Source organism: Somniosus microcephalus, chromosome 9 (assembly GCF_052327205.1).
Source record: "Somniosus microcephalus isolate GS21.2 chromosome 9, FLI_Smic_1.0, whole genome shotgun sequence".
Taxonomy (NCBI): domain Eukaryota; kingdom Metazoa; phylum Chordata; class Chondrichthyes; order Squaliformes; family Somniosidae; genus Somniosus; species Somniosus microcephalus.
Genome location: NC_140995.1, coordinates 52,088,567 through 52,111,085, shown reverse-complemented (window position 1 = coordinate 52,111,085; position 22,519 = coordinate 52,088,567). Strand labels below are relative to the sequence as shown.

Here is a 22,519-nt window from a genome sequence, read left to right as displayed (position 1 = left end):
CATTTTAACTGCTGGCTTGACTAAGACCCGCATGGTCTCAAGCCCACCAGGACCCAGCCGCAGGAGGCCCAGAGATTTAAATCTATTTTAAAGATTTGTTGTGGGCCAGGAGAAGCAGGAATATTCCTCCAGACCCCAAAATAACACCTTGGGCCTCCCCTGCCCTTGGCTTCTACCTTCCATCTCCGATCGTGAACAAGTTCACATTTTGGGTGCAGGCCCTTATTAAAAGCAGTTTTCTAAGTTCTGAAGAAGGGCCCTCAACTGAAATATTAACTTGTCTGTTTCTCTCCACAGATGTTGACTGACCTGTGTCTGTTTCCAACATTTTCTTTTTATTTCCAATAATTTCACCTCACCTCATCTTCTACTCCCATGCCCTAACTATATTCAGTAAAATAAGATTAAATTTTCGCTCCAGAGAACATATCCCTAAATCTTTCTCAACAGCAAAGAAGCTGCATAATTGAATTGACAGTTTTCATCTCACAGGCATGCAGTATTCATTTTTACAGATCTGCCCCATTCACATAGAAATACTCAGATATAACAACAGCAACTTGCATTTATAGAGTGCCTTTCACATAGTAAAATGTCCCAAGGCACCTCATAGGACCGTTAGCAAACACTGAGCCACATAACCACATTAGGGCAAGTGACCAAAAGCTTGGTCAAAGAGGTACATTTTAAGGAGAATTTTAAAGGAGGTGAGAGATAGGTAAAGAGGCAGTGAGGTTTAGGGAGGGAATTCTAGAGCACAGGCAGCTGAAGGCACGGCCACCAATGGTGGAGCGATGAAAATCGGGGATGCGCAAGAGGCCAAAATTGGAGGAACGCAGAGATCTTGGATCAGAGATAACACTCAAAACCTATGTAGAAAACTTTATAAAGTCAAATCCCTACTGGAAACCAACATGTGTAGAAATACTAATGCAAAAAGCTACAAGCAATCAATTGTTTTGTAGAAAAGGTCCCATATGCAGACCTTGAAACAAAGTCAACCTCTCCCAAATTCAACAGACCTCTTCCTTGTTTATAGATATTAGATCTGTCTACTTTTTCCCAAGAGGTCTACACAGGTTCAAAATGAGTGAACAGGGAAACAGATCCACCTCACACGCCATCTCTGATAAAGATGTCAGTTTGGACCATCTTTAGTTGACATTAAAATCCAAAAGTAAATGTTTTTTCCCCCTAAATGTTGAAAAAAAACATTTTAACATAAAGACATACATTTTGTTTCTGATGTAAACAGTTCCAAAAACTGGTGAGCAAATCTGTTGATTTTTCTAAATTCTCTTACAACTGAGACTAAACCCAAGCCTGAGACGCTTAGCCCATAGTCGATGACCCTCTGGGAGCCCCCTACTCAATCACAGAAAAGATATAGCGATATCCATGTCAGAACAATGATGCCCACCAAGCAAGATTTCAGGGTGCGCAAACAACATACACAATGCCTGAATCACTCAGGGAGGGTGCGGGGCCTTGTCACCTTCCTCTGTGAGTTCTGAACAAATTGCCGCACTGTACTGCTTGCTGCATCGATGGAGGTCTGGCATGAGGGACAGCAGAAAGGGAGGGAGCAGCAGAAATAGGATGCCAAAGAGCCAGCAGCAGGAGTCCAGGCACAACATGCTTCTTTATATTCAGTTTGGAATGCATTGGCAGCGACCTCAGCAATTCTTCCCCAATACCACTATACATAGGCACTGTACACAGGTACTATAAAGATACTGTACACAGTACTGCACATGGCTACTGTACACAGGTACTATAAATAGATATTGTACACAGCACTGTACATGGGCACTGTACACAGGTACTATAAATAGATATTGTACACAGCACTGTACATGGGTACTGTACACAGGTACTATAAATAGATATTGTACACAGTACTCTACATGGGTACTGTACACAGGTACTATAGATATTGTACACAGCACTGTACAATACTACTGTACACAGGTACTATAAATAGATATTGTACACAGTACTCTACATGGGTACAGTATCCAGATACTGTAAATAGATATTGTACACAGCACTGTACATGGGTACTGTACACAGGTACTATAGATATTGTACACAGCACTGTACAATACTACTGTACACAGGTACTGTAAATAGATATTGTACACAGCACTGTACACGGGTACTGTACACAGGTACTATAAATAGATATTGTACACAGTACTGCACATGGCTACTGTACACAGGTACTATAAATAGATATTGTACACAGTACTGTACATGGCTACTGTACACAGGTACTATAAATAGATATTGTACACAGTACTATACATGGGTACTATACACAGGTACTATAAATAGATATTGTACACAGTACTATACATGGGTACTGTACACAGGTACTATAAATAGATATTGTACATGGTACTATACATGGGTACTGTACACATGTACTATAAATAGATATTGTACACAGTACTATACATGGCTACTGTACACAGGTACTATAAATAGATATTGTACACAGCACTGTACATGGCTACTGTACACAGGTACTATAAATAGATATTGTACACAGTACTATACATGGGTACTGTACACAGGTACTATAAATAGATATTGTACACAGTACTGCACATGGCTACTGTACACAGGTACTATAAGTAGATATTGTACACAGTACTGTACATGGCTACTGTACACAGGTACTATAAATAGATATTGTACACAGTACTATACATGGGTACTGTACACAGGTACTATAAATAGATATTGTACACAGTACTGCACATGGCTACTGTACACAGGTACTATAAATAGATATTGTACACAGTACTGTACATGGCTACTGTACACAGGTACTATAAATAGATATTGTACACAGTACTGTACATGGGTACTGTACACATGTACTATAAATAGATATTGTACACAGTACTATACATGGGTACTGTACACATGTACTATAAATAGATATTGTACACAGTACTATACATGGGTACTGTACACATGTACTATAAATAGATATTGTACACAGTACTATACATGGGTACTGTACACATGTACTATAAATAGATATTGTACACAGCACTGTACACAGGTACTGTACACAGGTACTATAAATAGATATTGTACACAGTACTATACATGGGTACTGTACACAGGTACTATAAATAGATATTGTACACATGGCTACTGTATCCAGATACTGTAAATAGGTACTGTACACTGTACTGCATATGGGTACTGTATACAAGTATCATACCTGGATACTTTATACAGGTACTCTACAAAAGGACTGTACATGGATACAGGACGCAGGTACCGTACACAAGTTATGTACATGGGTACTTTACACAGTAACTGTGTACAGGTGCTTTACACAGGTTTTACAAAACCTATTTACACACTACAAGCTGATGCATTTCCTGTGCTGTGCTTGATTGGCTTTGTGTCCCAGTGACAAACTCCACCCCCTCCCCAACAAACAAAGTGCCAAGTTTGAGAAGCTATTACACGTGGTAATCACAACAATTTCTCATTTTTATTGACAGGTTTATTAAAATGTAGTCTATAGTATAAGAGCTGTAAAGCGGTGCTGGATGTACACTGTAGCTATGGATCGAAGCACCGGTTCCAGCCAGGCAGTGCCTTACTCACAGTGCGCAGCTCAAACTGTGGTTGTCGCACCCAGAACAGGGAACGACGCGCCGTGCTAACAACCCAGGGGCAGAGCTCCTCTCACAGGGGCCAATCTTTACAGAGCGCGGGCGAGAGCATCTGCAATCTCTAAACATTTAAATCAACAGCGTGCAGAGGAAACCTCGCCCCCAAAGCGACTGGATAAAATAAATCAACCCACAATCTGCAGCTGTCGAATCTGAGCTGGTGGCATCGAAAGACATGTCTGGTTGAAATGGGTTGCCTCAAATTTACAGACATTGGTTCATAACATTTTAGGTAATAGTTTAAGGAACTGCCCTGAAGGACCCACTGAGCACTATCTGGTGTTATACTCATGGTACATTGGTGGTATACTCATATTGTGTCAAACCCGCACAGGGTGAGGCCGCCTCCTCCAGCACAGCAAATGATGGAAATCTAAATTAAAAATAGAAAATACACGGGAGCATCTGAAAAGGAACGACAGGTTAACATTATGGACGTACACCTGAATGCTTTGGGTACTAGTATTGGGAATGTTTTGAAGAGGCATGAGATGACCTCTTTAAATGCAGGTATCTTATCAAATGTGACTGCCCTTCACCTAAATGATAACCACATAACTGGCTATCGGTTCACCAGATAACCACATAACTGGCTATCAGTTCACCAGATAACCACATAACTGGCTATCGGTTCACCATATAACCACATAACTGGCTATCGGTTCACCAGATAACCACATAACTGGCTATCGGTTCACCAGATAACCACATAACTGGCTATCGGTTCACCAGATAACCACATAACTGGCTATCGGTTCACCAGATAACCACATAACTGGCTATCAGTTCACCAGATAACCACATAACTGGCTATCGGTTCACCAGATAACCACATAACTGGCTATCGGTTCACCAGATAACCTCATAACTGGCTATCAGTTTACCAGATAACCACATAATTGGCTATCAGTTCACCAGATAACCTCATAACTGACTAGCGGTTCACCAGATAACCACATAACTGGCTATCAGTTCACCAAATAACCACATAACTGGCTATCGGTTCACCAGATAACCGCATGACTGGCTCAGTTCATCAGATAACCACATAACTGGCTATCAGTTCACCAAATAACCACATAACTGGCTATCAGTTCACCAAATAACCACATAACTGGCTATCGGTTCACCAGATAACCACATAACTGGCTCAGTTCATCAGATAACCACATAACTGGCTATCAGTTCACCAAATAACCACATAACTGGCTATCAGTTCACCAAATAACCACATAACTGGCTATCAGTTCACCAGATAACCACATAACTGGCTATTGGTTCACCAGATAACCACATAACTGGCTATTAGTTCACCAGATAACCACATAACTGGCTATCAGTTCATCAGATAACCAACATAACTGGCTATCAATTCACCAGATAACCAACATAACTCAATTCAGCAGACACAGTTCTCAATTTGAAGGTGTTGATGACGTTTAAAGGACTTTTCAGTAGCTTATTTTGATGGATACTCAAACAACTTTAATGTGTTTTCGCCTCCCAAATCCATGTCCATCTCTCCCGCAACTCCATGGTTGAATCTCTCCAATAAGTTTCCGGCCCTGCCATAGCACTGAAATGGCCCTCATCAAAGTTACAAATGACATCCTATGTGACTGTGTCCATGGTGAACTATCCCTCCTCAACCCTCTCGAGCTGTCTGCAACCTTTGACACAGTTGATTTCACCATCCTTCTCCAACGCCTCTCCAGCGTCGTCCAGCTGGGTGGGACTGCACTCGCCTGGTTCCATTCTTATCTATCCAGTCATAGCCAAAGAATCACCTGCAATTGCTCTCTTTCAGCTCCTGCTTCGTTACCTCTGGAGTACCCCAAGGATCTATCCTTGGCCTGCTCCTATTTCTCATCTGCATGCTGCCCCTCAGCGACATTATCCAAAAACATGTTAGTTTCCACATGTCTGCTGACGGCACCCAGCTCTACCTCACCACCATCTCTCTCGACCCCTCCACTTGTCTCTGATTTGTCACACTGCTTTTCGGACATCCATGGATGAGCGGAAATTTCCTTGAATTAAATGTTAGGAAGACCAAAGCCATTGTCTTCGACTCCGCCACAAACTACACTGGCCAATACCATCACCCTCTCTGGCCACTGCCTGAGGCTGAGCCAGACTGTTCGCAAACTCGGCATCCTATTTGACTCTGAGATGAGCTTCCGATCCCATATCCTCTCCGTCACCAAGACTGCCTATTTCCACCTCCATAATATCGCCCATATCCACCCTTGCCTCAGCCCAATTTCCTCCGAGCCGGACACCTATTTTCCATCCTCTGTAAACTTCAGCTCATCGTGTAGCAGACTACACGATAACATCAACAAGTTCCATCCCACCATCAAACTCACCATGGACTACTCCTCAGAATCGGTTTCATTCTTGGACACACGAATCTCCATCAAAGATGGACACCTCAGCACTTCACTCTACCGCAAGCCCACGGACAACCTCAGGATGCTCCACTTCTCCAGCTTCCACCCTAACCACGTTAAAGAAGCCATCCCCTATGGACAAGCCCTGCGAATACACAGGATCTGCTCAGACGAGGAGGAACACGATGGACACCTACAGATGCTGAAAGATGCCCTCGTAAGAACGGGATATGACGCTCGACTCATTGATCGACAGTTCCGACGGGCCACAGCGAAAAATCGCATAGACCTCCTCAGAAGACAAACACGGGACACAACCAACAGGGTACCCTTCGTCGTCCAGTACTTCCCCGGAGCGGAGAAACTACGCCATGCAGCCTTCAACATGTCATCGGTGACGACGAACACCTCGCTAAGGCCATCCCCACGCCTCCACTACTCGCCTTCAAACAGCCGCCTAACCTCAATCAGACCATCGTTCGCAGCAAATTACCCAGCTTTCAGGAGAACAGCGACCACGACACCACACAACCCTGCCATAGCAACCTCTGCAAGACATGCCAGATCATCAACACAGATACCATCATCACATGTGAGGACACCACCCACCAGGTACATGGTACATACTCATGTGACTCGGCCAACGTTGTCTACCTCATACGTTGCAGGAAAGGATGCCCCGGAGCATGGTACATCGGCGAGACCATGCAGACACTGCGACAACGGATGAACGGACACCGCGCAACAATCGCCAGGCTGGAGTGTTCCCTCCCAGTTGGGGAACACTTCAGCAGTCAAGGACATTCAGCCTCCGATCTCCGGGTAAGCATTCTCCAAGGCGGCCTTCGAGACACACGACAACGCAAAATCGTCGAGCAGAAACTGATAGCCAAGTTCCGCACCCATGAGGACGGCCTCAACCGAGATCTTGGGTTCATGTCACGCTACATGTAACCCCACCTGACGTAGGGTCATCCAGACTCGAGTCGTCGTTGGCTTGTTCTCTCCACACAGATGTGGCCGGACCTGCTGTGATTTCCAGCAAAAAAAATGTTTTTTGTCTGTTTTTTTGTTTTTCATACAGACCCCAGCATCTGCAACATTTGACCCATTGTGACCCCACCTCATTGTTCTTTGATGTAATGTTTTCCTGACTGACCTGTTTGGACACCATTTACACCTTTGATTGCTGTGATAATCTCTCTGCTGAGGTGTGATAAATGGCAGTTAGAAAGGTTACCTGTAAACATCTGACATTATTCTCTGACTATAAAAGCTGTGTTTTTATGCATCTCTCCACTTCACCTGATGAAGGAACAGCGCTCCGAAAGCTTGTGATTTCAAATAAAGCTGTTGGACTATAACCTGGTGTTGTGTGATTTCTTACATTTGTCCACCCCAGTCCAACACCGGCATCTCCACACCATCCTCCTTTAAGACGCTCCTTAAAACTTATCTCTTTAACCAACCTTGTCACCTGTCCTAATATCTCATGTGTCTGATAACGCTCCTGTGACACACCTTGGGATGGTTTACTATATTAAAGGCACTATATAAATACAAGTTGTTTTTGTTGTTGTTGTTGATCTGGAGCTTTACCTGCAAAAGAAAAGTCCCCAGGCGATTCAGAGAGGTGTAAGGAAAAATAATGGACGCTAAGCAAAAGAATGAGATATTAGAAATGTTGATCAAAAAGTGGATTTTAAGGAGGGTCAAAGGTACAGAGGGAGGGGTTTGGGAAAGGAATTCCAGAACATGGGGCCTAGGTGGCTCATGGCATGACCGCCAATGTTAGGGGAAGGGGAAGGGGGGATAGACTAGATGAGTAACACACTGGGGCCAATAATGTGGTCCCTACATAACAATGCCGGTGCCGGTGCTGTTCAGGTTCTCCATCCGTCACGGCATGGACAGCAAGGCGGTCTGTTTTAAGTTACTTTACTTGGCGTTAATGGAGGGGTAATGGCCTCAAAATGGGGTTGATATCCTAATCACCCCATTAAACCCGTCAATGCGGGCTGCGAAACTTTAAAAGGAGACTGCCACTGGGGGGCCGAAGTGCCTGTATGTTTCAGATTCCTTTTAATGTGAAAATGAAGGTCGTATGGCACAAATAGGACCCCAATTGCCATTTTGGAGAGAACTGACTGTAGTGTGCATCGTGCACTCTCCGTTCAGTTCCACAGGCGATAAAACCTTTGAGAATAATATAATAAATAATAAAACCTGAGAGCTCCTCCGGATGCTGCAAAAATGATCTGGGCCAGTGGCATCCCGGGACCCCCTCTGCCATCACAATCCCCTCCGAGCATTTAACTGGCTGGCAGTCGGGCCATTCCGGTATTGGCCAGCCTAAATCTGGCGAGCTGCATTGGGTTGCCCATTTGGTGCCCAGCTGCTCGCTGGCCTGATGCAAATGAGACCAAGGCCTCAACGTCACGGCCTCTTCGTTGCTGCGGGTAGAGGTGCCAGGCTGGGGTGGCACTGCTGGTTGGGCACCCAAAAGTCAAAATCAACGCCAAGGCCTCTATCCAACACTTAAAGAACAGAGAAAGTAATATTGCAGTGTAAAGAATTAACAATCTGCATTTTCCTCCTTTTTTATATCTGTACAGGCATTCACCTTCTCTCAAGCCACTGGCCAGAGGTTGTGCACAGGGCACTCCTGGTGACCACCTCTCCCCCATGGAAGAAAGCCTGAACTCTTTCTACTTTGCTCTCCCCATCCTCACCCTCACCCCCACCCCCCACACACATACTCTTGGCTGTGATCTGGTATTTGCCTTGTGGAAAATCTTGGGCATAAAGCCACATCCAAATTAACACCCTCTACATCATGCTGCCACTAACAATCGAGGGTTTTCTTTAAATACAATATCCACTTTCACTTGAAAAGTAAAATTGCTTCTTTTTATACTAGAATTCACCCTAAATACAAATTATTACTTGTTCACGAGATATTTGTTGTGCCTGTGTGTGTCCATGAAACAACTGCATCTTGTGACAGCTCCAAGTACAGTCTTTCTGTATAAATAACGGTTTGATGAATATTCACGGCCTCTTCTGTTTATGTTTTTCAAGCTTGGATTGTCACTGTGCGGGTTCATGCTGAGGGGAGTCACCTCCTCTGTTAGAGTGAGCCCTTCCCAAACAGAGCTTGTGGAGAAAGCCCGCCTGTCCGCAGGGACCAGCTGGTAACAGTGCCAACATACGGATTCAGACTCCAACCTCAATCAAGAGACCACTGGTGGGACATAAAGCTAGTTTCACTATGGGCTGGTTTCAATATGTGCCGGACCTGGGTTCATGCATGAAGAATGTCCTGCAAATTACAGGGGGGAGGGAGAAATTCATTATCGCCCCGTTTGGGCACTAAATTCTGAAATCTTGAAAAATTAGCACCAGGTGCTAATGAATCTTAGGTTCCCCTAAATTGGCTGTTAGCACTCCAGGAGCGAGCAATTTAGGGGAACCTCAGTAGGGCGCTACAGGGGTGCTACCAGCAGATTGATAATGAATTTCAGGTGCAATGCAATCAGGAATGATCCTTCACACTGGCTCCTTCCAGCTCTTAAAGGGGAGGTTGCATCATTGTGCAGATCATCAGTATCAGCAGTGCTTGCTGTGAAGGCGAACTGCAAACAACTCAATCCCCTGATGGTGATGGCTGATCCCACTCCCAGGGAGAGAGCTTGTCCTTTCATGGACGAGGCATTGGAGGCATTGGTCGCTGGAGTGGAGCAAAGGAGAGCAGCGCTGTTCCCAGACACTGGAAGGAGGCCACTCACCCAGGTCTTCGGGGCAATGTGGAGGGAAGTGGCCCAGGAGGTCTCGGCCAGTAGTGTGGGCGAACGCAGCCTGACACAGTGCCGGAAGAAATTCAACGACCTCACTCGGGTGGTCAAGGTGAGTAAATGCTTCAGCAGGTCCTACATCCCAGCATCTGAACCTCAGTTTGTACACACAGCACAAACCACCACACCCCCACCACTCACCCGCCAAGCATCTGCACCTACTTAAACTCACATCCACATCTCATGCCTTGCGTACAATCACAGCTACTCAACTACAGCAGGCATATCTACCAAACACATAGCTGGACTCTGACTCACACACATTTGTTTCTCTTGCAGGCCAAGATGGCCCAAAATAGGAGGGAGCAGCAGAGAACAGGTGGAGGTGATGCGCAGCTCCAGCAGCTTTCAGACCTGGAGGAGCGAGTGCTGTGACTCATTGGACAGCAGGTGGTGGGCACCATGGCCCTCGGCAACGTCGACCCCCTTGGGGGCAACAACGGTATGTTCAGCCCCTCTCCTTCTCTCATCCCACTTCCCCCTCACACCACAAACCTTTCCCACTTTGCAGTTCATTATACTGTCTGCATTCCTTGCTCCCTTCCTGCCCCCCTGCCCTCACCTTAAAGCGAGTCTTGTGCCTTTGTGCTTTCAGAGAAACAGCAACCAGATGACTAGCCTGTCCCTGAGCCTCCCACTGAGAGTAAGGAAGGAGAAGAGGATGAGGAGCGAAGCACAGCATCACTGCATCTCTCACCCGCAGGCACCACCTCAGATACTGGCACTACGTGATCTTTAGAGGCAAGTTTAGTAGAGGGGTCTGCACTGGGTGATGCACCGGGTACGAATGGGCTGCAGCAAGGTGAGGGGGAAAGGGTAGCTCGGGAGCCAGCTCCCCGGAGGGCGAGTTCGATGGCGAGTTCTGCTGCACAGGAGTCAAATGAGGACCTCGATGGGGAGGCATTCACAAGAAGGGTGATGGGCATACACACCGAGATGATAGGTGCAATGGCAAGGGTGCCCGAGAGCTTGTCGGCAATGGTAAGGAATGTAGAGGAGTCCGCATCCAACATTGCACAGAGCTCTGCGCACACCATGGAGCCCATTCTTGGCAGTCTGCAAAGGATGGTGGACTCCCTGAGAGACCAGAGGGACCCAGACCTCATGCCACGTGCCATGGGCGATGTGGCAGCATCCACTGCAGCACAGGTGGAAGCTACACAACGTCTTAGTGCTGTAATGCAGTCAATGGTTGATGCCATCCAGTCTCAGACTGCACTCATGCAGTCTCAGCTTGATGTCACGCAAGCTCTGACTGCTGCCATCGTCGCTGAGACCACCACAGTCCACAGGGGATCTCATGGTGTCGCAGCAGCCCAGCAATCTGTGATGCAGCAGATTGGTAGTGATGCTGAAGTGCTACTCCGGGGGAGTGGCAGTGTGTCAATGGAGCAGGAACCTGCTGTCCTCTCTCAGGATGACAGTATTCCTGCTCCCACCACTGTCACTCCGCCATTGTCCTTGCCGCTGCCTGTCCTCCAGCCAGCCCAGACTGCCGCCGCCCATGCTGAGGTGGTGCAGTGTACAGCCAGGCCTTCCAGGCCCAGAGCTGGTCGAGGGCATCCTGCAAGGCCATCTGTAGTCTCTAGCACCGACACTCAGCAGCCTTCTGTAAGATTTCTTTTTGGGTTCAATAAAGACTCATTTCTGAAAGAGAATGTTGTTTAATCTAACGTCTTGTTCAAGACTTTCTACAGCTTTTTACAGAACACACTATGCTGTGATGCATCTAGAATGAAACTGAAAGTAAAACTCCTCTGGACTGCTTGTCTCTCACATGACCTCTGCTGGTCAGGCACAAGTAATCAAAAACACAGACAAATATGCTGTAAGGCATAAGTAATCAAACACAGACAAATATCATCACTATTTGCTGATATCATTACACCTTCCGCCAGCCCTGCTGCAGCCACTGTAGCACTAGACTAGGAAAAGGCACTGTAAAGAGGGCAAGTAAGGGTTTGCACAAGGGTCATTAGTTAATGTTGTATATATGTGGTTACTGATTGTGTATATTTATTATTGGAATGTTGCAGAAATGGTGCTGTGTCTCATTTCAGCTTTGGGGTGTGGTATGGAATGAAAAATTGATGGAATGATGGGGACTGAATGAGCAACCGGGAAGTGGCCTCGAATTCATTGGAACCGCAGTCTGATGAGGCAGTCATGAACCACCCTTCCACAAGGCTGATGGAGTGGCTGGATCTTCTGTTGCTGGTGTTCGTACTCCTGTTCCTCCTCCTCCCCCTTGCCCTCGTCCTCCTCTGCATCCTCATCCTGCTCCTGAGGTGGTGTAGCTATGCCTGGTGGCAATGGCTGCACCCTAATGATGGCCAAGTTGTGCAGCATGCAGCAGATAACGGCGAAATGGGACACCCGCTCAGCCGAGTACTGGAGGGCTCCTCCCGAACGATCAAGGCAGTGGAACCATTGCTTGAGCACTCCAATGGTCTGCTCAATGATGTTCCTGGTGGCAGCATGTCTCTCATTGTATGAGTATTGGGCACAATTGCCGGGGTTGCGGAGAGGAGTCATGAACCAGGTGGAGAGCGGATAGCCCTTGCCTCCCAGCAGCCATCCACTAGCTTGATTTCATGGCTGGAAGAGTGCTAGCACACTGGTCTGGTGCAAGATGAAGGCATCGTGGCTGCTGCCAGGATAGCGGGCATTGATGGTGAGGATGCGCTGTGTGTGGTCGCACACCAACTGCACATTAAGTGAGTGGTAGCCTTTGCGGTTACGGAATACCTCAGGATTGTTATGAGGTGCCTGCAAAGCTACGTGGGTGCAGTCAATGGCGCTCTGCACCATGGAGAAGCCCACTATCCTGGCAAAGCCACATGTATGCTCGCGCTACTTCTCTCTGGTCATGGGAAAGGAAATGTAGTCCCTTCTCCATCTGTAGAGAGCATCTGTGACCTCTCGGATGCAGCAATGGACGGAGAACTGCTATATGTTAGATATGTCTCCTGTTGCACACTGGCAGAGTCCGCTGGTGTAGAAATTGAGGGCGACGGTAACCTTGACAGCCACTGAGAGAGATGTGGTGCTCCTGATGTGAGGCTCGAGGTCTGGCTGCAGGAGGTAACAGAACTCTGTGACAGGGTCCTTGGTGAAGTGGAGCCTTCTAAGACACTGTTCCTCACTGAGATTGATGTAGGAGAAATGCTGCCGGAATTCCCTGGGAGGGTAAGTCCTCCTGTTGAGAGCCCTGTTGGCCCTCCTCCCTCTGGCCACATTTTGCGATCTTTCTCTCTGCCTTCGCTGCCTCTGACAGTGATGCTGGAGAGCGAGGTCCAGTGCCAGTACAGCTCCCATTAAATGATGGAAATGTTGCACTATCAAATGTAACCCAAATGAAAGTGAGAATTTTTTCTCAACTAGAATATTCCTTCAAGTTGAGAACGCTCAAAACGCCTGTTTGCTTTTGTCAAACTGACAAGGCAGCATTCTTTGCCAACTAAAAAAACCCCGAAGTTGACACCTTTATGTAGCGCTCCTCCAGCACTCATCCGACTGCATTCCACCTCCTCTACCTGTCGTTGCTAACGGCAGGCGTTCAGGCAGGGGGGGCGAGAGTGAATTTCAGAGCCGGGGCACTGCGCACCCAGATGATGTCATGATCTCCGGGCAAGGAGATCATGGCGCTAGTAGTTACCGCAAACCTCCAGGTCACTCTCGCGGGCGTCGGTACTGTCCCCGTGCCCAGTCGCAAAGCCGGTAGCGCCCCGTTAGCGTCCCCGGAGGCGCTAACGGGAGGCGCTAAGGTGCCCAATTTCTCCCCCAGGATACTGCAGATAAACGTGGCTCCCAAATATAGCCGCCAAATAGTTTTTTAAAAAAAACATGTTTGTAAGTTTAAAAAGTTAAAAATATTCCTTGCTGTAGCTGCCCTAGACAAATGAACACTACACACCACACGCTTTGAGCATTAATGGAGTCTAATTTAAACCAGTTCATCTCAGAGTAAATGGATCAAAATTGTCTCTCTTTCTGCAGACCTTTCCTAATCTCAAATTCTTTCTGGTTCTTTTTTTTTCTCTCTTTGTATGACTCTCACTCACTTTCTTATTCTGATCTTTATCTCTCTACTAGTCTTCATCTCATTTTCTCACTCATTACTAAGTCTTTTCTGTGTCTGCCCTCTCTTCCGTACTTCTCCCAACCTCTCTGTATGGCTCTCACAGATATCCTTATAGGTGTGCGACAAGATGGTTGGCAACATATATTGGGCCAGAGAAGGGTTCTGGAATCAGGTGGGAAAGTCTGTTCAGGAGTTGCTGGACCATGTGCAGTAGGAGAGGAATGGGGAGGTTGGGGGGGGGTGGAGGGGGAGGGGGATTAGGCCAAGAGGGGCTATGGGTTTGGGAGGTAGTCGGAGGATGGCACCTAGGTTTGGCACATAGGGAACTGGAGCCTTGGAAGAAGGTGGAGAGAAAAGGCTGGGAATCATTATTAAAGGATAGAGTCTGAGAAATGTATGCTCTGTAAATAGGGGGCATTTGGAGCTGCAACGCTCGGGGTGAATATATGAGGTTTGGAGCGAAACAACAGGGTAAGAGCAGGCTATGGTATGGAGTCCGTAAGTCTTGGAGGGTCCTGTGGTCTGGGAGCATTCAGAAGGGTTGGGGTCTGGGGCTTGGGTTTGGGAGTGTTCAGTAATGCTGAGCTCTTAAACATAACCAACATCACATTGAAAGTTCAAAAAAGTGTGGGCTCAAGCAGAAAACAAAATTATAAAAAGTCGTGACAATGGATAATTGTATCGTCAATTAATTTTCAACAACTCTTTGATAGAAACTGTTATCTATATCTGTCTGTCTATCTCTATCTCTCTCTCTTTACATACACACATTATACATAATATCTGTATTTTTATGTTCAAAAGGTGAGGGATTCAGTCCTGGGAAATGGAACATGTTTCCACATGCCCTATTAACCATTGATAAACTGTTCCAAACAGCTTCATTGTTATCCTACATGTTTGAGGCTGGTACCTGCTGAGAATGACGCAGAGCCACCAGATGCAAGTTATACTGCTTACTCTGTATTGCTCTCTGGCTAGGCGAAACTGAATTCTGCATAGACATGAAAGCAGAGTTACTGGACTAGGATGGCAGAGGAGTGTAACTGTACTGTTAGCTCGCCGCTAACATTGGTAAGATTCCAAATTAAGGTTAGAAGGTTTCCAGGCAACATAGGAGCCTTTTAAACTTTGTGCAGCACCAATTTCAGTTTTATTAAAATTGAGTGAAGCCAACGCAATGTGAAGCTTCCTTCTTGAAGTGGTCTTCCGCCTTTCGTCCAAATGTGGTCACGGTGACTTGGTACCTAAATTACACTTTGTGTCAATGTGAAGTCAAAAACCACTGCGCATCATTTGGAAACTAATGTAACTGGCTTAGTATAACCCTTGCAGCCATCAAACCAGCTTTGATTCTAAACAGGTCCAGCAATTTTACTCTATTCCTTATTACAAACCAAATTAAATTACTGTTGAGATACCGCGGCAAACGTGGGAGTCGAGACAGAGCTATTGAAAACACAACTGCTTTATTCTGACCACATGGCAAACAGGAACTAGAAAAGCCCGCGCATCCACTTAAATACTTCCCAGACAGGAAGTGCTCCCGGCAGCCTGTCCCTGCGGGAAACAAGTTGCTGGAGGAAAGGGCCCCCGGCTGGGGGCTTCTGCTTAGACTGTCTGTGCCGCCGTGAGCGGATTATGTCCAGTGGTGGCGTGTCGCCACAGAGCTCCCCCCAGAATCCGCTTAGGAGGAGTGGACGAGTCGTGACGGTGGTCTAATGGTTCTGCCGCAGCGGCTCTGAGTGGTCACCGGTCTGGTTGGTTGGGTCGGGCGGTTCGCCGCCAGCTGTGCTGGCTTGCCGGGGGGACGGCCTCTGGCTGGAGGCTGGGCCACGGGGACCTGTTCCCCTGGTTCTGTGTGTGCTGGTTTGAGCCGGTCGATGGAGACTGTCTCGACCCTGTCGCCGAGTCGCAGCTTGAATACCTTGTCCCCGGTTTGTAGTACCTCGTACGGACCGTCGTACGGGGGTCGCAGGGGCCCGCGGTGCGCGTCGTGTCGCACGAAGATGAAGCGCGCCTGCTGTAAATTTGGCGGGACGTGAGGTGCGAGTTCGCCGTGTCGGTTGACCGGAAGTGGGGCGAACTGCTGAGCGGAAGAGAAAGAGTCGAGCCGCTGCTGTTCAGCCGACCAAGGCTTGGTAGGCTCCGGAAGGAATTCGCCTGGGACGCGCAGCGGTTGTCCGTAGACTAACTCCGCTGCCGAGGACTGGAGGTCTTCCTTGACCGCGGTGCGTAGGCCGAGTAGCACCCACGGTAGGCGGTCAGTCCAGGTACTGTCCTGCAGGCCGGCGCGGAGTGAGGCCTTGAGTGACCTGTGGAAGCGTTCACAAAGTCCGTTGGCCTGCGGGTGGTACGCCGTGGTGTGGTGGAGCGTCACCCCGAGGTTGCGTGCTGTGGCCGTCCAGAGTTCGGAGGTGAACTGGGCGCCTCTGTCGGAGGTTATGTCGGCCGGTACGCCGAACCTCGCAACCCAGGTGTTAACGAACGCCCTGGCGATGTCGGCTGTGGTGGTGGAGGTCAGCGGCACTGCCTCAGGCCAGCGTGTGTAGCGGTCGACCATCGTGAGGAGATAAGTTTGGCCTTGCGATGGCGGCAGGGGACTGACGATGTCGACGTGTACGTGGTCGAAGCGGCGGCTGGGTACCTCGAAGTCTCCCAGGGGTGCTTTGGTGTGCAGCTGTACCTTAGCCCGTTGGCAGGCGAGGCAGGAGGTGGCCCAAGTCCGAACATCTCTGCTAAGGCCGCGCCAGACGAAGCGCTTGGAGAGGAGTTTGACGGATGCGCGGGAACCCGGGTGAGAGAGCCCGTGGAGCGCGTCGAAGACGCGGTGGCGCCAGGTCTCAGGGACGACCGGCCTGGGTTGGCCGAGTGAGACGTCGCACGTGACTGCCGTGGCTTCGGGCCCGTGCGCGACCTTGGCTAGGCGTAGCCCTGGCAGGCTGGTAGCCGCCGAGAGGAGGTCTGGGTCCGTGAGCTGGGCCGCTGCTAGTTGTGCGTAGTTGACCGCGAGGTGATTCGCACAGATGGCGGGACGGGAAATGCAGTCGGCGACCACGTTGTCTCTACCGGAGACGTGCTGAATGTCCGTAGTAAACTCGGAGACGGCCGCGAGCTGGCGTTGCTGCCTAGCGGACCAGGGTTCGGTGTGCTTGGCCATCGCGTATGTGAGTGGCTTGTGGTCCACATACGCGGTGAAGGGGCGGCCTTCCAGGAGGAACCTGAAATGGCGGCCCGACAGGTGGAGTGCGAGAAGCTCGCGGTCGAAAGTGGAGTATTTGACCTCCGGGGGGCGCAGTTGGCGGCTGTAGAAGGCAAGTGGCTGCCACGCGCCATTGACCCACTGCTCGAACACGGCCCCGACCGCGTGGTCGGAGGCGTCGGTGGTGAGCGCGACCCGGGCATCGGCCCTCGGGTGCGCGAGCAGAGTGGCGTCGGCGAGCGCGTTTTTGGTGGCGTCGAAGGCGGCTGCCGTGTCAGTGGTCCAGGCTACGTCCATCTTGCCGGATTTTCCTCGGAGGGAGTCGTATAGGGGCTTCATAAGGGCTGCGGCTCTGGGGATGAACCTGTTGTAGAAGTTCACCATCCCGAGGAACTCCTGGAGGCCCTTGATGGTTGTGGGGTGGGGGAATTGCTGGACGGCCTGCACCTTGTTGGGCAGGGGGACGGCCCCAGCAGGGGTGATGTGGTGACCGAGAAAATCGATCTCGGTTAGGCCGAATTGGCACTTCGCCGGGCTGAGGATGAGCCCGTGTTGGGCTAGGCGCCCGAACAGGATGCGAAGGTGTTCGAGGTGTTCCTGTTTGGAGGAGCTGGCCACGAGAATGTCGTCTAGATAGACGAATAGGAAGTTCAGGTCCCGGAGGACTGAGTCCATAAGGCGCTGGAAAGCCTGTGCTGCATTCTTGAGGCCGAAGGGCATCCTCAGGAACTCGAACAGGCCGAATGGGGTGATGACGGCCGTTTTGGGGATGTCCGCGGGGTGTACGGGGACTTGGTGGTAACCGCGCACCAGGTCGACTTTGGAAAAGACGGTTCGTCCGGCCAGTCGGGCCGAGAAGTCCTGGATGTGTGGCACCGGGTACCGATTGGGGGTGGTGGCGTCGTTGAGGCGGCGGTAGTCCCCGCAAGGGCGCCAGCCTCCGCCGGGCTTGGGGGCGATGTGGGGGGGCGAGGCCCAAGGGCTGCTGGAGCGGCGGATGATGCCGAGTTGTTCCATGTTGGTAAACTCGGCCCGCGCGATTTCCAGCTTGGCCGGGTTGAGTCTGCGGGCGTGGGCAGAAACTGGGGGGCCGGTGGTGGGGATATAGTGTTCCACACTGTGCTTGGCGGCTTTGGCCGAAAAGGTCGGGTTAGTGAGGGCGGGAAACTCAGCTAGGAGTGCCGAGTAGTCGTCCGTGGGTCTGGCGAGGCAGTAGGTCGTCGGGCCGGCCAAACGGGCCGGGCTAAAGGCGCCGGGGATGGGGGCCATAGTGTTGATGTCGACGAGGCGGTGCCTCGGAATGTCGACAAGGAGGCCGTGGGCGCGTAGGAAGTCGGCGCCGATGAGTGGGCAGAGGACCTTGGCTGTCAGGAACTCCCAGCGGTAGCGGCGGCCCGCGAGGTCGAGCGTGACCATGCGGGTGCCATATGTGCGGATTTCAGAGCCGTTGGCTGCAGCCAGTGTGATACTCCGTGTGCCGCGTTGGATCTCGAGGGCGGAGGCGGGGGTGATGCTGTGCTGGGCCCGTGTCGCACAGAAATCGGCGGTTGGTTCTGTCGTCAGTGACGTACAGTAGGGGCTCCTTCTGCCCCGCGGCCATCGCAGGGGCCGGTGCGGGGGGGGGGGTTTGAAGGAACACGGTGGCGTGCAGCGTTGAGCCCTAGCGCCAAAACGGGTGTGGTAATAGCAGTGACCCGGAGTGGTAGGGCGGTCGGGCCTAGCGGCCCGGGAAGACCGCGTGGTCGTTGCCGTGAGGTCGGGCGCGACGTCGCGAGCGGCCTGTGCAGAGAGCAGCCGGTCGGCCTTTTCGGCTATCTCATTCAGGTCCGTGGAGTCAGACTCCACAAGGAGCGGGCGGATGCTGGCGGGGAGCTGCCGAATGAAAAGCGTGCGAAAAAGGGCGCCGGGATTTTTGTCGTCTGAGAGGGACAGCATGTGGGAAAGCAGGTCTGATGGTGAAGCGTCACCAAGGCCGGGGAGGTCCAGGAGTTGGCAGTGGCGCTGGTAAGAGGACGTTTGAAATTTTTTAAGTAGCGCAGCCTTCAGATGCTCGTACTTGCCCTCCGTTGGTGGATTCTGCAGCGCTGCCCAAACCTTGGGGACTGTAGCGTAGGTGAGCGAGGCGACGAGGTAGTCGTACTTCGTGGCGTCGACTGTAATGCCTTTCAGCCGGAATCTGGACTCAGCTTGAACGAACCAGGCTTCGGCGAGGTTCTCCCAAAAGTCAGGTAATTTAACCGTGACTACGTTTGTATCCGCCATGCTAGCTTAGGATTCGTCCTGAGCGTCGGGGTCACCAGTGTTGAGATACCGCGGCAAACGTGGGAGTCGAGACAGAGCTATTGAAAACACAACTGCTTTATTCTGACCACATGGCAAACAGGAACTAGAAAAGCCCGCGCATCCACTTAAATACTTCCCAGACAGGAAGTGCTCCCGGCAGCCTGTCCCTGCGGGAAACAAGTTGCTGGAGGAAAGGGCCCCCGGCTGGGGGCTTCTGCTTAGACTGTCTGTGCCGCCGTGAGCGGATTATGTCCAGTGGTGGCGTGTCGCCACATTACTAACAATTGGATTTTATCTTTATGTGGCTGTCTTTCTTAGTAAATGATTATTCAAAACTGCTATGATTTTTGCAGTGTTTAGTTCGGGTCTAGCAACAATATAGGATAATAATTGTTATAAACACACACAGAAAAATAAGACAGGCACATTCTAATTGTGGAGGCAGCAATACTGTGAGTCATACCTGCTCGTTTGTTAACAAACTTCCCGTTGGATAACTGAATCACAATTGTCATCCAAAGGAAGGTGATCCAGATTGCCATGTGCTTCATTTCTCTGTCAATTCATGTGAGCAATGGCCAAAAGATCTGTAGAGAAATAGAGAAATCAGCACAGTTTTGAACAGACAGTAGCAAGATTTACACACACGCACATAAACACACACACACAAACTCGCGCACATACACACACATACATACACACACACGCTCATACACATACATACACACACGCACATAAACACACACACACACAAATTCGCGCACATACACATACACACACACACACACACTCGCACACATACATACACACACTCACACACATACATACACTCACATAAACACACAGACACACACATATATATATATATATATATATATATATATATGAAGTGTATTATTGAGTTGTATAAAATTATGAGGGGCATAGATAAAGTGGATAGCAGAGGGGTCAAAAACCAGGGGGCACAGATTTAAAGTAATTGGAGGAAGATTTAGAGGGGATTTGAGGGGAAATTTCTTCATCCAGAGGGTTGTGGGGGTCTGGAACTCACTGCCTGAAAGGGTGGTAGGGGCAGGAACCCTAACCACATTTAAAAAGTACTTGGATGTGCACTTGGGATGTTCTTAACTGCAGGGCTATGGACCAAGAGCTGGGAAGTGGGATTAGGCTGGATAGTTCTTTGTTGGCCGGCACAGACACGATGGGCCGAAATGGCCTCCTTCCGTGCTGTAACTTTCTATGATGATTCCATGATTCTATACACATACACAAGCACACACATACACATATATATTTCATAGTATTACATAGTATTTACAGCACTGAAACAAGCCATTCGGCCCAACAGGTGTTTATGCTCCACACGAGCCTCCTCCCACCCTTCTTCATCTAGCCCTATCAAAATATATACATATACATAGGCGTACACATACACATAAATGTGTATACACACTCGCTCACACATACATACACTTACACACACAAACCAAAACATGCAAAAACTAACATTAAAAAAGTGGCAAAGTTAGTGCCTTTTAAATGTAGTTATACTGATACTGCTTCATCACTGCAAACGGTTTTGTCTTTCACCCAAAAGTGACAGTATAACTCCAGAGTCAGTTTGTGCAGTATGGCACTTGCATTCCCTTATCTCACACTGCTTGGGCTTGATATCACATGAATGATAACTCAGTCTAGTGTAAAGCCAGGTTGAAGTTCCTGGACAGCATAAAGACTTGGCAGAGTTTTCTTTTAATGTTTGGAGATATCCCCCCTGCTAACAGAACTTACATAAAATTATTTAGAATTTACAGCATATAAACAGGCCATTCAGGCCCAACAGGTCGGTGCCGGTGTTTGTGCTCCACACGCGCCTCCTCCCACCCCTCTTCATTTAACCTCATCAGCCTTGTGCCTCTATTCAAGCACACATCCACCGAGCTCACTACTGGTGCCGAGATTGTAATTCACAAACCGCAGTATAACTTGGGTACCGCCGACTCCAAATTACACTCTGCAGCTTACCGGCAGCCCCGTATAATTGCAACACTGTAAACAGTAAGTGCCAGGTACAAAACTAACAGCTCACACTCTTTTTGGAGTGTTGGAATCCAGACAGTAGGTCAGTCGTCCACCGGCTGCTGAATGAAATATCCTGCACCGCGTGGTGTTAATATTTAAAAGTACTTATGAAGCAGCATTGCCAAATTATCAGCAACTAACTACAAAAACCAAAGATAGACTTGTGAGTAATGCGTCTTGTGGGGACACTTTGTAGGAGGTTTCCTGACTGACAAACCGAATGACTGACTTTCACTACAAGGACTCATTGACTGCAATCTTTCCCTTCCAACCTTTCGCTTGACTGACTATGGGTCACCCAGACAATGGCACCAAGTGACAAATAGTGCAGTCACTGGGCAAGGACATTCAGAGATCCTCATCCAACAGACTTTGGCTTCAAGCGGCTGTTTGTTCTGTCCCAGGCCAGTTTCAAGATATAATCTGAGTAGAGTATGTGAGGGCTCTGAGGCAGATTGTAATGGACCGCAGAACATCTATTTTTCTGTTATAAAAAGGCTAGCTTGAGTCAATGTACTAAAGTTTGGAATTAAGTCCTCGCCAATGACATTCTGTGGTAAAAGCACTGCAAAAATAGAACAAGATTTTAAATTAAAAACATGCAGTGATTTGTCATTGTTTAACCATAGCCAGATATAGATATTTTAATCACAGGTTTTAGACTCTAACAGAGACAGATCTATGAGGTTTACCAACCCTCTGAGCTCAACAGAAGCCTTTCTACAATATGAAACAAGTAGAAATATTTTCCAGATTTCTGTCTCCTATAGAGATATGATCTTCATTGTTCTCAAGCTGGCCTGGAATTCGGGTTGTCTTTCAGAGTACAATTTTAGGGAATGATCTGTGATGGGAAGGCTGATTTTTTTTGAAAAATCATTCTGGCTTCAGATGATCACTATATTTTGTGGAACTTT

General features: G+C 48.8%; 1 long non-coding RNA gene across 1 annotated transcript in view; it reads right to left on the bottom strand.

The window, feature by feature from the left end:
• Nucleotides 1-20,099, bottom strand: part of LOC147112376 (uncharacterized) — a 32,622-nt gene extending 12,523 nt beyond the window's left edge. Inside the window, exon 1 of the long non-coding RNA XR_015079487.1 lies at nucleotides 19,984-20,099. This is a non-coding gene — a long non-coding RNA (uncharacterized LOC147112376). The remainder of the gene's footprint in view (nucleotides 1-19,983) is intronic.
• Between the last annotated feature and the right edge of the window lie 2,420 nt (nucleotides 20,100-22,519).